General features: G+C 38.6%; 1 protein-coding gene across 7 annotated transcripts in view; it reads right to left on the reverse strand.

Moving 5' to 3' along the window:
* Positions 1-12,851, reverse strand: part of NRP1 (neuropilin 1) — a 181,944-nt gene that overhangs the window by 115,559 nt on the left and 53,534 nt on the right. The gene's annotated exons all lie outside the window — the stretch shown is intronic.

Here is a 12,851-nt window from a genome sequence, read left to right on the forward strand (position 1 = left end):
AATGGACTACATCATGTCTGTATACATCATCTGGCAGCAGAGAACTATTAAGAATAATGGTGTCCATTATACTTGGAGACAATGTAGTTAAAGTAACCAATTAACAAGAAAAAGAGAAATCTCATGAGCACAATTCTCTATTATTAAATTGTGTTCCTTTGTCTATGGTGGTGGGGTGTCAATACATAATGCTATGCATTCTTTTGAAACTGTGAAGTTCTTTTATGAATTCAAAATGTCTCCTTGGCTGGAGCTCTCCATGAACAATACTTTGATTTCTGTGAGCGGCCCTCTAAACATATGGCCACAGAATAATAAATAGATTCTTTACTATTTAACCCAGTTCTACCGAATGCCAGTCTTCTTAGAAAGAACTCTCTCACTATCGACAGTGGTTCAAACACTGATCACCTTCTTCCAAAACTACACTTGAATTGCAGAATGTAATTTCTCCAAAGAAAAAAACTTTATTTAAAACTAGCAAGTAACTTTGTTTATATCCTTTGTTGTTTGAAAAGAAAACATGACACATTTGAAAATAGCAAAGTGATATGATTTTAAAAATCCAGGTTTAATAAATACACTAAGGAGATAAATGATAAAGGAAGTGACAATAAAATGTTACTTTAAAGATTGCACTAAGATAAGAGATATACTTGGAATTTCTTTATCTTTAAAAGGTGGAAAAACATCTTCAATAAACAAAAGTTCCCCAGGAAAATAGGAAGATTTTCATTTGTTTGTCATTATATATTTCTTAGTGTCTTGCTCTTTTCTCTCTCCTTATCTACCAAGTAACCTAGGAGCCAGATAATCTGATTTGTCTTCCATTTGTCTTCTAGAACTGACACAAAAACATTATAATCCTTTCACTTCAAATCTTTATTTTATTTATGTGTTTAACTTGGTTCAAAAGTCCTGGGATATATTAATTTCAGGAATGGCTAAAATATGGCAGTAACATAAACTGTATCTGGCAATTTAAAAGGGATCAAAGTGGGGGAAGTCTTCATGATGACCAATGCCATCTTTAACAATCCCTTTTCAAACTGTCCAGGACACATTGCTTATGTTTACATAAGTCTCAAGAGACGACTACAAAGATGATATCACTAGTTAAAATGGACAGCTTAAGGCTCTCTAAATTAAAAATGACATTACCTCATCAGTTAAAGCCATGTGCCAGCTTTGTGTATCTGAAGGAGAAAATAAAGCTGACATTGATGGAGCTAAGCATTAACATATGTTAACTGTTATAGGAACCACATTTCTGTGTGGCATCCTATGTTTCCAGTAGCACTCCCTAGCCTGCTAGCATTGCTGTCCTTTTGCAAAACTGTGCAGATACCCAGAGGAATTGTTCCTTTCTCAATGCTTTGGGAGATGCTCTGAGTGTTAAAAGAAGATAGAGAAGTAAAGTTGGAGGACGAGGAAGAGGACGAGGAGAGCTTTCATTCAAAATCCTAACTAGCCTTTTACAATCAACAGGGAAGAGGGGACAGCTGGAAAAAAGGGCAACTCTGTATTCATTCAAGCCTCACAAGTTGGCATTCGTGTAGTAGCTCCTTTTATCCCTACTGCTTCACTGACAAGCCAGGTCTGTATGTTTCACCCATGATAATTTAACTGATTTGAACTGTTGACTGTGTTCATTCTGGTGACTATGCCTCCAGCATATGCCAGCTCTGCAATATAGGCTTTTTACCTGAATGCTGATGTGGTCTGAATACTAAGTAGCTGAATCAGAGAGCATTTTGCCTTCCAGATACCAATAAAAGAGGATTGGGTCAGGCTTTGGGCAGCACTGCGGGCACTTCTGTGAGGAAACCTTTGTCCCAGGTGTGAGGGTGCTCGGTCATGCAGTGCTGGGGACTGAATGGGGAGCGAAGCTGGTGCTTTCATTCACACAGCCCCTAATAGGAAACACGAGGCTCTCCTCTCCCCAACAGTGAAAGCTATTTTTAAAAGGGAGAGAGGGACTACAATCTCTTCCCAGCAAGAGATAAGTCACTACATCATTAAATGACAATTTTAGGAAATTAAATTTTTATTCAGGGATACAATAGATACATTTATAAACTGGAACGAGGCTCTTATTTTAGCACTTTCCTTAAAAGTACCATCCCCCTGGTCCCTAAGAATATTGCAAACAGCAGTTCAGGGAAATATTCAGGAGGGGGCCTCACACAAGTTGTAAATGGTAGTGTGGCCAAAGACCAAAGATGGGAAGAAAGCAGCTTGGCCTCCCTCTGGAGCTGATACCAATTCCAGTGAGTTTCTCGCTGGCAAATGCGGTGTCAGCAATGCAGCTGGTGTGCCAGGATCCCCCCACCTGACTAAACGTGTCACCACAGCAACGCCCCTCCCCACCCCCAACCTGATTTGGCTCAGGGCCCAGGCGGCTCTGTGTCTACACCCTTGGAAGGTCAAGCTCCCCAGTTGCAACAGCAGAGGTCTCCAAGAGTGAAATGGAGGCACATGTTCGGCCTCATTTGGAGCCAAAGAGCCCTGGCTGCAGGGGCCGAAACTGTGTGGACATTGTCTCTGGCATGTAATTTATAAGAGCTAGAGGAAGGATCAGGAAGTTGACTTGTCTGTTCCTTCGGAGACTTGCTCCTAAAAATGAATGTTCTAGGTAACAAGGCGACCATGCCTGGTCCAAGGGCGCTACGCATGGGAGTCTGTGCCTGACCATGGCCGCTGCCTGTCCCTGCTCTCAGTGAGCCACGGGTCCCAGCCAGAAAAGCTCTCCCTCAGACCTCATCCTCCCCATTACCGGAAAGTAAAGGGCATGTGCATTTTTAAAATAGAGGACAACCAACTCCTCCTCCTTTAGCCATCCTCCCATTTCTTTTCTTAAATCTTCTGCCTTAAAGCTTTCCTTTCTGCACTAATAATGGTAAAACAGCCTATATTTACTGGGAAGTAATGAAAAGATCTCTCTACCCAACCCTTTTACAATTAATTAAAAGAAACTTTCAATGGTTTCTGTATTGGGGTGTGAAGGGCTGGGTAGCTCTTCTCTGGAGTATTCCTGGTTTTCACAGGCAAGCTCCCAAAGCCAAAGGCTTTTTTTGCTTACATGTTTTCCCACCCCCACCTTACCTTTGAGTGATGAAAACATTTTGCATCCTAAGAGTAACCATGAGTTAGGTTTCCCGTAAGAGTGATAAAAGAATAAAGATTTCCTTCTAAGAATTCTTGAAAGGATTACCCAGAGATTATGTTTTCTTTTGGAAAGTTTGAATTATGGTTTTAGGAAAATGGCCAAGTAGAGGGAAAAGTGATGGAAAATTAGAAATGTATTGAGTTACTAAACAGAGTTTTCTGAGCCGTTATAGGTATGCAGTGCTGAACATACAAATAATATACTTGACTGAAGTCGGCTTTTCTCTTGTGAGTGCAGAGGCCCCCCGGACTCTCCGTGGGGGAGCCCGTTAATGGGAAGAAAGCTAATCCCCTGCAGGGTGTCGTCTGTACAGTGAGCCGGTGTACCAGCTCCTCACAGCTCCTGGACAGTCTCGCATTACTAAGAAGGGGGATTTTAGGTGGTGGTGTCTTTTTAATAACCTTCCAAGAGGATCTAACCCCATGTGCATACATACATTAATAATGGAGAAATTGGATCCCTGACATCACGAACCAGAGTGAGAAATAATATTGGCTAACATAATTTTCACCTGCAAATAATGTTTCTTTGGCCCTTTGGTTTGTTTTCCACAACACATTAATAGCTATCCCAGCTGAACAACCTTAAACGATTACGATGCTGCTGTCCAAGAATCACCTTACATACCCCCAGAGGAGAAGAGACTTTCTCTCAGAGCTTTAGCAAGAGGATGGGGAAAGAAAAGCATATGATGATGAGGCTAGGAGGAGCCAATGAGTCAGGAGACAGTTAGTCTACATCCGTGTTTTGGAGGGATTTTATATGAGATCCACCCCTATCTGTCTGTTTTGCTTGCAATGTTTTAATTGGGATGTATAAAAAGACTTACAAAGCTCATAGCCTCTTAATCATCAAAAGCATTTTTTAGAAATCTATTCCATGGAAATAATCTGGAATAATATCAAATATTTATGAAAAAGTATTGCTTGAAGCTTTACTTAATATGGGGAAATAGAAGGAAACAAGAAAGAATTTAGACTCATATCATGGAATATTATCCAGCTGTTAAAAAGCAATAAAATATATTTTAGTCCTGACCAGTGTGGCTCAGTTGGTTAGGCACCATTCCACAAAATGAAGGGAAAGGTTGCTGGTTCAGTTCCTGGTCAGGGTACATCTTTGGGTTCATTCCTGGTCCGGGCCTGTGCAAGAGGCAACCAATCGATGATTCTTTCTCACATCGATGTTTCTCTCCCTCTCCTTCTCCCTCCCTTCCCCTCTCTCTAAGAGTAAATAAATACATAAAATCTTAAAAAAGATATTTTCTAACTTAGGAAAAATGCTTATGATATAATAAGTGAAAAATCAGAACATAAGACCCTATATGTGCTGTATATTCTCAATTCTTATTCATATGTAGAGAAAGAACTGGAAGGAATAATGCCCAGCTGTTAATAAATGTTAATAAGATATTAATACTATCTGGTGAAATTATGTTCCTCAGCCATTTCTATATTTTTATAATGAACAAGCACTTGTTTGTCATCAAATAAAAAATATTTTGAAGAGCATTAACTATCTATATACTAAATAGCAAATCAACACCTTATTGGCTAGCTAACAATTTTATATTTCTTGGCCAGAAAACATTATGATGTTTTATTTGGAAGTAAATCAAAGGGTTTACTTCCCCCCCCACCCCAAGCCAGTGGATCAATGAGACCATGTTTTTTTAATATTTATGTATGTATTTATTTATTTTAGTACTGGGAAGTTAAAATAAATCAGATTTGATCTTATACTTTCTGAAATGCTGGCAATAATACTTGCCATTAATTTCCATGTTCTAAAGTGCTCTTAGCTGTATTATCTCACAGAGTCTTTACAGGGACCCCAGGAAGGCAGTTACCAAATGGTGCCCCGAAAGCCCAGAGCTCTGGAAGCACTGGGCAAGAGACATACATGCCTGAAAGAACTTGTATTCTCTGAACATTGCCTACTTTAGGGCAAATTTTATTCCAATTTCTGCTCTTATTACTCCCTTCATACATATGTTTGAAGGGTGAGGAATGGGTATGGCCTTATTATTTTAGAGCTACCAACTCCTAATTCATTTTTTAACTGGTCATTGTTGCCAGAAAAATGGCACATCACAAATTTAGGAGCTTAAAACAAAACACATTCATTAGCTCACGGTTCCACAGGTCAGAAGTCTGGCATGGCAGGGCTGGGGTTTTCTACTCAGAGTATCCCAAGAGTGACATCTAGGTATCAGCAAGGCAATCTCCCAGTGAAGTCTTCTCATGCTGTACAACTCTTCAAGAAAATCTTGCTCCCACTTACAGGCTCACCTGATTAGGTCAGGCTCACCAGGGCAATCTCCCTTTTTTGAAGTCAACTAGCTTAGAAACTTCATTACATCTGCAAAATCCCTGTGCAGCACCACCTAGGTTAATGGTTGATTGAACAACTGGGAGAAGGTGTTCAATACACCAGGGGCCAAGGATCTTGGGGGTACCTCTCAGAATGCTGCCCACCACAGACACCAAACTCTAGTAGGACACATGGAGCTCGGAAGCTGCAGTAGAAACTGAAGGTAGGCAGGATCATTCACTTTTGTCACCTGATACAGCAAAGACTAGTAAGATGCAGCATAAGGCTAAGGGCAGGACTGGGAACGTGAAGCAATGGTGGAAGCAATTTCAGTGTGCTCATGTTACATTGGCTGTTGGTTTGGGACCCCTGAGCCACAGGCAGGGCTTGCAATAAAAGGGAAAGCAGGGTTCTGGAGTGAGCCACACTCTCTTGATTGAAGAACCAAAACAGAAATGCCAAGATTTCCTACACGTATGTCTAGAGACAGAGAAGTGGTAGTAGCTTAATTCAAAATTAATATTTAAAAGAATTCAGGATTTGGTATAAAATAATTGTCAAAATATATAATTTTATTGGAAGATGTTTGGAGTTTGAATGTTTCATATTTGAGGAATCTCACTTCATAATTAAGATTTATTAGCATGGAAAATAAAAAATCCTTTAAATGGGAAAACATTTCTATGATTTAACTTAGATTATGAAATCCAAAGATGCATTTTAAATGGAAGAGAAGGAATGCCGCCCTTTAAAAAACTAAGCTCCAGAGGGAAGTGATGGGAGTCTTCCAGTGTCAAACTTGCAAAGTTCAGTATTTATAGAAAAATTCACATGCCTTTAATCACAATAACTTCAGTTCCCAAGTAAAACCATGCCATCTGGAAGATATTAACATCACTTACAACTTGTTTGCCTCTGTATTTCATAGAAAATTTTACTTCTTGCCAGCTTTCCACTGTTCTCAGGAAAAAAAAGGATTACTTTTATGAATTGTCTCAAGATGGGTTTACATAGCAAGTCAAGCCATCAAGAAGTGACAGAGGGGGCTTTTTGGACACATTGACTTCCTTCTCATTTACTTTAAATCCTCATATCTTTATTTTAAAGGTTTTTCCCCCCTATAAAGTATATTTTCTCTCTGCCTCCTCTTCTCAGCCTTCCAAAGGGAATTTTCTTTTAAGTGAACTGAGTCTCTTTTAACTTGGTCCAGTGGAGAGGGGCAGGAAGAAATGGGTTCTAGTCTCAGGTCTGAACCTCAGGAGCCACTCAGGCACTTTTGATCTGTCAAGAAGTGTCACCCTATTTGGCCTCCCACAAAGAGTTGAAGACAACTGTGGGACAAGGAGGTGACACCTGCCTGACCATCAGGCAGTCAGATTACCCAGAATGGAACAGCTGTGATCCGAATCCTCACTCTACCACTGGTAAGTGCCTTGGCCAGGTTACTAACTAACCTCTGTGAACCTCAGTTATTCACCTGAAAAATGGACAAGATAATAATTAACTTGATGAAATGATTATGTAATGGGCTTTGTGAGGGCTTGATTTCCCTTTCCAAGTGAGGTTGGAATGCAGGAGAAGGAAAGAAGCAAATATATAGAAAGGTAAATGGAGCAGTTTTGTTTTCCCAAATGTATACAATCCAGTTCAAAGCAGACCATAGTTCAGGTAGTATGGGACCTTTAGCTATTGTTATCTCCCAGGGGTACTGATCAGTCAGAACAGGACTAGCTCAGAATATGACTATAACCTGATGTTCCGAGAAATATTAGTTGGGATGACAGTAGGACTTGCCCCAGTAACTGCCACCAAAACTCAATCAGTTAAAGCCATTGTCAGTAATGGAGTAAAAGAAGTCAATTTTTATGTACCACCATGTTTTTTTTAATTACTAAATCCTTTAAGGCTTTCCATTGAGGGACCCCACTGGTGTAATGATGTGTAGCTGGATGAGTACTGTTAGCACGGAGTGCTGAATTTACTGAGAAAGCTCCTTATTGGTGTGATGGGAGCACCAGGGGACAACTTCCAGCTCTGAAAAGGTAGTGACTCTGACAGCATCCTGAAGTCATAATCCTCATTTTCTTTTTAATCTTTGGAAAAAGGAAATAAAGCCATAATTCTGTCTTAGACTATGGGAACTCAAGTTCTAATTTTAAGAGTTTTAAAAAATCCTTTTGATTAATTGGCAATTATTCAGTGGGGATCTAGGTAGCTGGCTAATCAGAGCTGCAAGGAACAAAGTTGGCAAATATTTGGTTAAAATTTTTTTTTGCAGCAATTAAAGTAGGTGAGATTATTTCTTTTGGACTGAGGAAGAAGTCTTTTACCCTGAGATGACTACCCCTTTTTCTCTGAAAATGTGGAAAGCAAGAAAGCTGGAAAAAAATTAGTCCAATGATACAGATTAGATGTCTCTTCCTTTCAGTGACAGCAGTAGAGAAAGAAATGTTGAGTTAAATTTTAGGATGGGCAGTGGCTACTGACCCACGTTGAAATGGCTTTATCCTGTGCAGTTTACTAAAGTACCGACCACTAAACTAACCACAACCAAGAAACATGAATATTTTAGTTATGGGCTTAATGCACTTATGATACTAGAATGAAATGCACATATGAAAAATTGATCATGTCATAGAGAGATTTCCTTTTCCTTAATCCCTAATATTTATTGAAAGCAGGAAATGTTTGCTGTAAGTCATCGTTAAAGTCTGATGAATTCATGCTTAGAGGATTCTTTTTTCATTATTTAAATTTTATTAAATCAAAAAACAAGCATATCAGCTGCAGACAATTGGGCTTCTTGTAGTTTTACTAACCTGATACCCAAAGTTAATCTGGTACCCAAAGTAATATAGGGAATAGTGTGTATAATGAGAAATGTATCTGTGGACATAAAATAACTACAAATGCCAACTAGGGGGGTTCTATATTAGAATATGCAAACTGGTTAAAAAGTGACATATTCAGGGAATCATTTGTTATGGGCCTAAACTTTAGTTGACTTAATTTTTTCTTATCACTGACTTGCGTCAGAGACTAATTTCTTGGTATAGAGCAAGACTTGACCTCTGTGTTAGAAACAAGCTCATGGACAGAAGAAGGGAACTAATGACTTAGGTGGCCTCATGATTTATTTGGACCTTAGAGTAATTGTGTGTTTAGAAGAAAGGAGGCAGTGGCCATGACATTGCCAGTAGCCTAAGAGCAGGAGCACCATCTTGTTAAGTTTAACCACACGATTACCTAAAGGATCACCTCGCTGAAAGGGCTCTGTGATTGGAGCATGTATTTAACTCAACCAGGTGATCATATAACCCCCATCCTACCATCTAAAGTACTCCCCACCCCAAGACATCTTATGGCAAGTTAAACAGAAAGAAAGAGGGGACGTGGTCAAGTCAGCTAAAATAAAATGTAGCATAAGGGAGCATTTCCAAGTGCACTCTTCTCCTAAGCAGAACACAAGCTAGAGACAGGTATAAAAATTTCCCCTGGATAATACTAAAGTCTTAGCTGTAATAACAAGACAGGCAGGCAAAGGAGGGAGAAGGTTATGCTCTACTTTCCTTACTTTAATTATTCCATAAGGGGAGGTGATTTTTTCCCTCTAAAATCCAGAATACATAAAATGATTTAGTATTTTACTACATTTAAACAGCCTAATTTCTTTGAATGCTCTTAATGTAGAGAGCTAAAATTTACTGCAATTTATGAATAAAAGTTTATTAAGAGAATTCATAGCATAAAGGCACAGTGAAAGATAGGAACAAGGCAGTTTTTCAGCATTTTAGTTCTTGAATTATTTCAGTGCACATAAATGCTTACTTACAAATGTACAATAAAACAGGCCCTTTAAGAATCCTGTTGGGGGAAACTTATTTGAAACATTGCAGTTTCTTGAAATTATCAGATTACTTTTAAAATACCCCATATTTCAGATATTTCACTAATTCTGATTGCTTTTTCATTTAGTAACAGGATATTACCTAGATCACATTACTACTGTTTTCATTACTTTCCAGTCTGGTGTGCTTGCTCCCTCCCACTTTTTTTTTTCCAGTAGGAAACAAAGATAGTAGAGAAGGGTCCTAATATGTGTTTCCTAGAAACACTTCAAGAGAAAAGATGCTTTCTTTTTTTCCCCCAAATCATCTGGGAATGCTTCATATAATGTTAATTGTAAATATTCACAATTTATGTCAGTATATTAAAGGATCTGAGAAGTTCCACAGGTATGAAACCTTGATTTAACTTGGTTTAACCCAAAATATGTCACTCTCATTAATCATAACCCTTTTATAACATAATGCATGGGGAACTAGTGTTCTTCACAAGTATTTCCTAAATGCTATTTCAAAAAGTCACTCTGTTTATACCAGTCACAAGTCAGAAGTAATAAAAGTATTCTGGGATGAAGTCAACTTTGTAAATGATGACATAAATTAAAGAAGATGAAGATGAATTTGGCAACTTAACTCCTCCTATTTGCCTTAATAAATGTTAGGAGTTTAATTTGAATCAGTGCTTTAAAATGCTGTGTTAGTAACCGTCTTGGGCTAAGCAGGTACAATGCCACTACCCAAGCCTGTGTCCATACTTGTTCCAAGGGGCTCAACCCAGGCTAGAAAAGCATTTGGTGTGGGTGCTTCTAGTTTGTCTCTCCGAGAGCAGGAGTATGGAATGCTCTGGGTTTACTAACTAGTTAATGTTAAAGTGACCACCATGAATAGAACTAGCAAAGTTTTACAGAGGGGAGAGACATAAAGGGAAATAGGCTGATATTGCATTTTATAGATGAGAAAACTGAAGCCCATAACACTTAAGGAACTGGAACAATATTTCAAATCCAGATAGAAGAACCAGAACTTTCTGTGTATTATGGTGAAAGACAAACTGTTCATTACATCTCATTTTTAGAAGAAGAAAAAGGTCGTAATGATGATCATTCAACCTCTAATTTAAAATGATTACCAAGGAATTACTTTGCCTTTCTTAAAAACTTACAGGAAAAAGAAATGGACCACAAGGGGAGCTCATCCCATCTCTGACTCCCTGGGGACTAACTTGTCTCCCTTAATCTGCCTTCGACTTGTTCCCTCAATAAATATTTCTCTAGTATTTAATGTAGCTTCTACCCATTGATCCTAAGACCACATTTAATTCCCCTTTCACATGAAAGCTCTTCAGGTATCCATGGATAACCATTATGGCCCTAAAGTTTTTTACATTTTTGTTGTAAGAAGAGAAAAATTTAAAGAAATCATTTATTAGACTGACACACTCAAAACAGGCAAAACACAGATAAGTAAAGAAACCACTTCTCTACTTTGTTTGAAGGCTGTGGAGACATCATTATTTTAGCAGTTACAGAGATGGTGAGCCCTTTGAAGAGACTGCATGCATTTCAAAGGCTCTCTAACTGTGTTTTGGGGACCTGGGAGTGTCTGTTGCACAAAGGGGAGGCTGATGACTAGGCTTCTGTTCTCTGCTCTTCCAAACCTTCTGTGCCTTCTTCCTACCTCCATGCCCACATGTCCAGCCCTGATATTCTTAAAGATTTGGGACTAAGCAATGTAGAGCCAGGGTCTTGTCATGGAAATGAAAAGTGGAGCATAAACCCATGAAATGAAGAGAGGGGCAGGACAGAGAAAAGGCTGGTCCAGGTCTGTCCAGGGATGGAGCCAGAGAGCAAAAGAAATGTTTAGGTGACAATTTAACATAAGCGTTTTCTACATCTCCTTTGAGGGTTGGCTTTCTGATACCAAGAAAGAATTTAATTTATTCTGCTGATTTTTCTTTTACAAACCAGCCATGCCAGTCAAAAATTCCAAATTCTGGACAGACATTTCTGTTTTTGTAACTGTTAAATTTCTATGTTGAATTTGTCTTATTCCCACCCTCCTCACTGCATGTAATTTCATGCCAACTGATAGTCTCTTTAATATTTTTGTGTATGTAATATAGTAAGATTATTGCTGTACTGTAAAAATATCATTGATTCTGGATACTTTTCTTTTAATGATTTAGGTTGTAAGAATTCTTCTTCCCCAAAGGTAAAGTACCATTTTCACTAATTAAACACATACATAGCCCTCATAATTTTTTACTGTAAAATAGGCTTTCATAAATTTAGAAGTCAAGTAGCATTTATATCAATTACTACAGAATTCCTTCCTATTTATTCCCTGATAAACATACACTCAGGAACACAGATTAGCAGTTCAAATACTGCTGAGACAGAAGTAATGTTGGACTTTCCAGTCATTAAAGAAATAACAACTTCTACTTGATGTTTTTGCAATTTTTCTTTTTTAAAATCCAATGTCTTCAAAAATACTTTCCCATTAATGTGTGACAGACATGTTAAACATAGTCTCTGTAAATATTTGAACGGTAATACTATTGATCTCTTCAATGGAAATTTTCTGTACAAATGGTAGAGGGCCATTACCAGAAGCTTTGATTTTTTATTCCCATTATGCTCTGCAGTTAAGGAGATAAATAAAATTTTTAGTGAAAAAAGTAGAACTAGCTTATTTTTATTTATGTTGTGCTGTTTTCTGAAAAGCTAGGAGAGCTTTTACACCTGTCATTGTTTTATAGGCTTGAGAAAAGAGAGTGATCGTTTAGCAGTATATCCTAAATACATATGAAGATGTCTCTACTGCAGCTGTGTGCGTATCACTAGTAGAATAACTAGTCACTTTGGTTAAACCACTGATTTCATGCGTAGGCCTTTACTGAACTGAGTTAAGTCCGGGATTGTGCACTCAGAGTTGCACAAAAGTGCCCAAGTGGTGTAGAGGGTGAGCAGTACCACAGGCAGAGCTGACCCTTCAGGCTTTGGTCTGGGCCTCACAGCTAGTGACTAAGAAGTGAATCACCAGCATGAGTGTTAAGAGAAGGTAAAAGAACATAAGTTGTACCAGTTGAAGATACTGGAGAATATTTTTGTAGCTGCATGTTGGCCACAACCACACTTTCTCCCTTTCCCCCGCATGTCTGCTCAGTCACAGCTTCAGAAATATTCAAGGTAGGTGTATGCCCAGGCTCTATTGGGACCACAAGCAACACGGTGTTTCTTTTTTACTCTAACCTGGACTTTTTAAAACTGTTTAAATCTGGTCAAAATGAATTTTGGACTTGGCCTTAAAAAAGAAAAAACAGATAAGAGACCGTGTCTAGTAGATAAATTGCAGGGTAAAAAGAAAATTTAAAAGGGTGATTTGGAGGTCAAATACATGTCCAAGGATTAGCTGCAGTGTTTTCATTTTAAGGGAAATACTTGATGGAGCCATTCCCTGGCTAGTCCTGTGGTCTCGGCTCCAAGTCTCTGTCCAGGTACCATTCATGGGATAGTAGTAGC

Source organism: Desmodus rotundus, chromosome 4 (assembly GCF_022682495.2).
Source record: "Desmodus rotundus isolate HL8 chromosome 4, HLdesRot8A.1, whole genome shotgun sequence".
Lineage (NCBI taxonomy): Eukaryota > Metazoa > Chordata > Mammalia > Chiroptera > Phyllostomidae > Desmodus > Desmodus rotundus.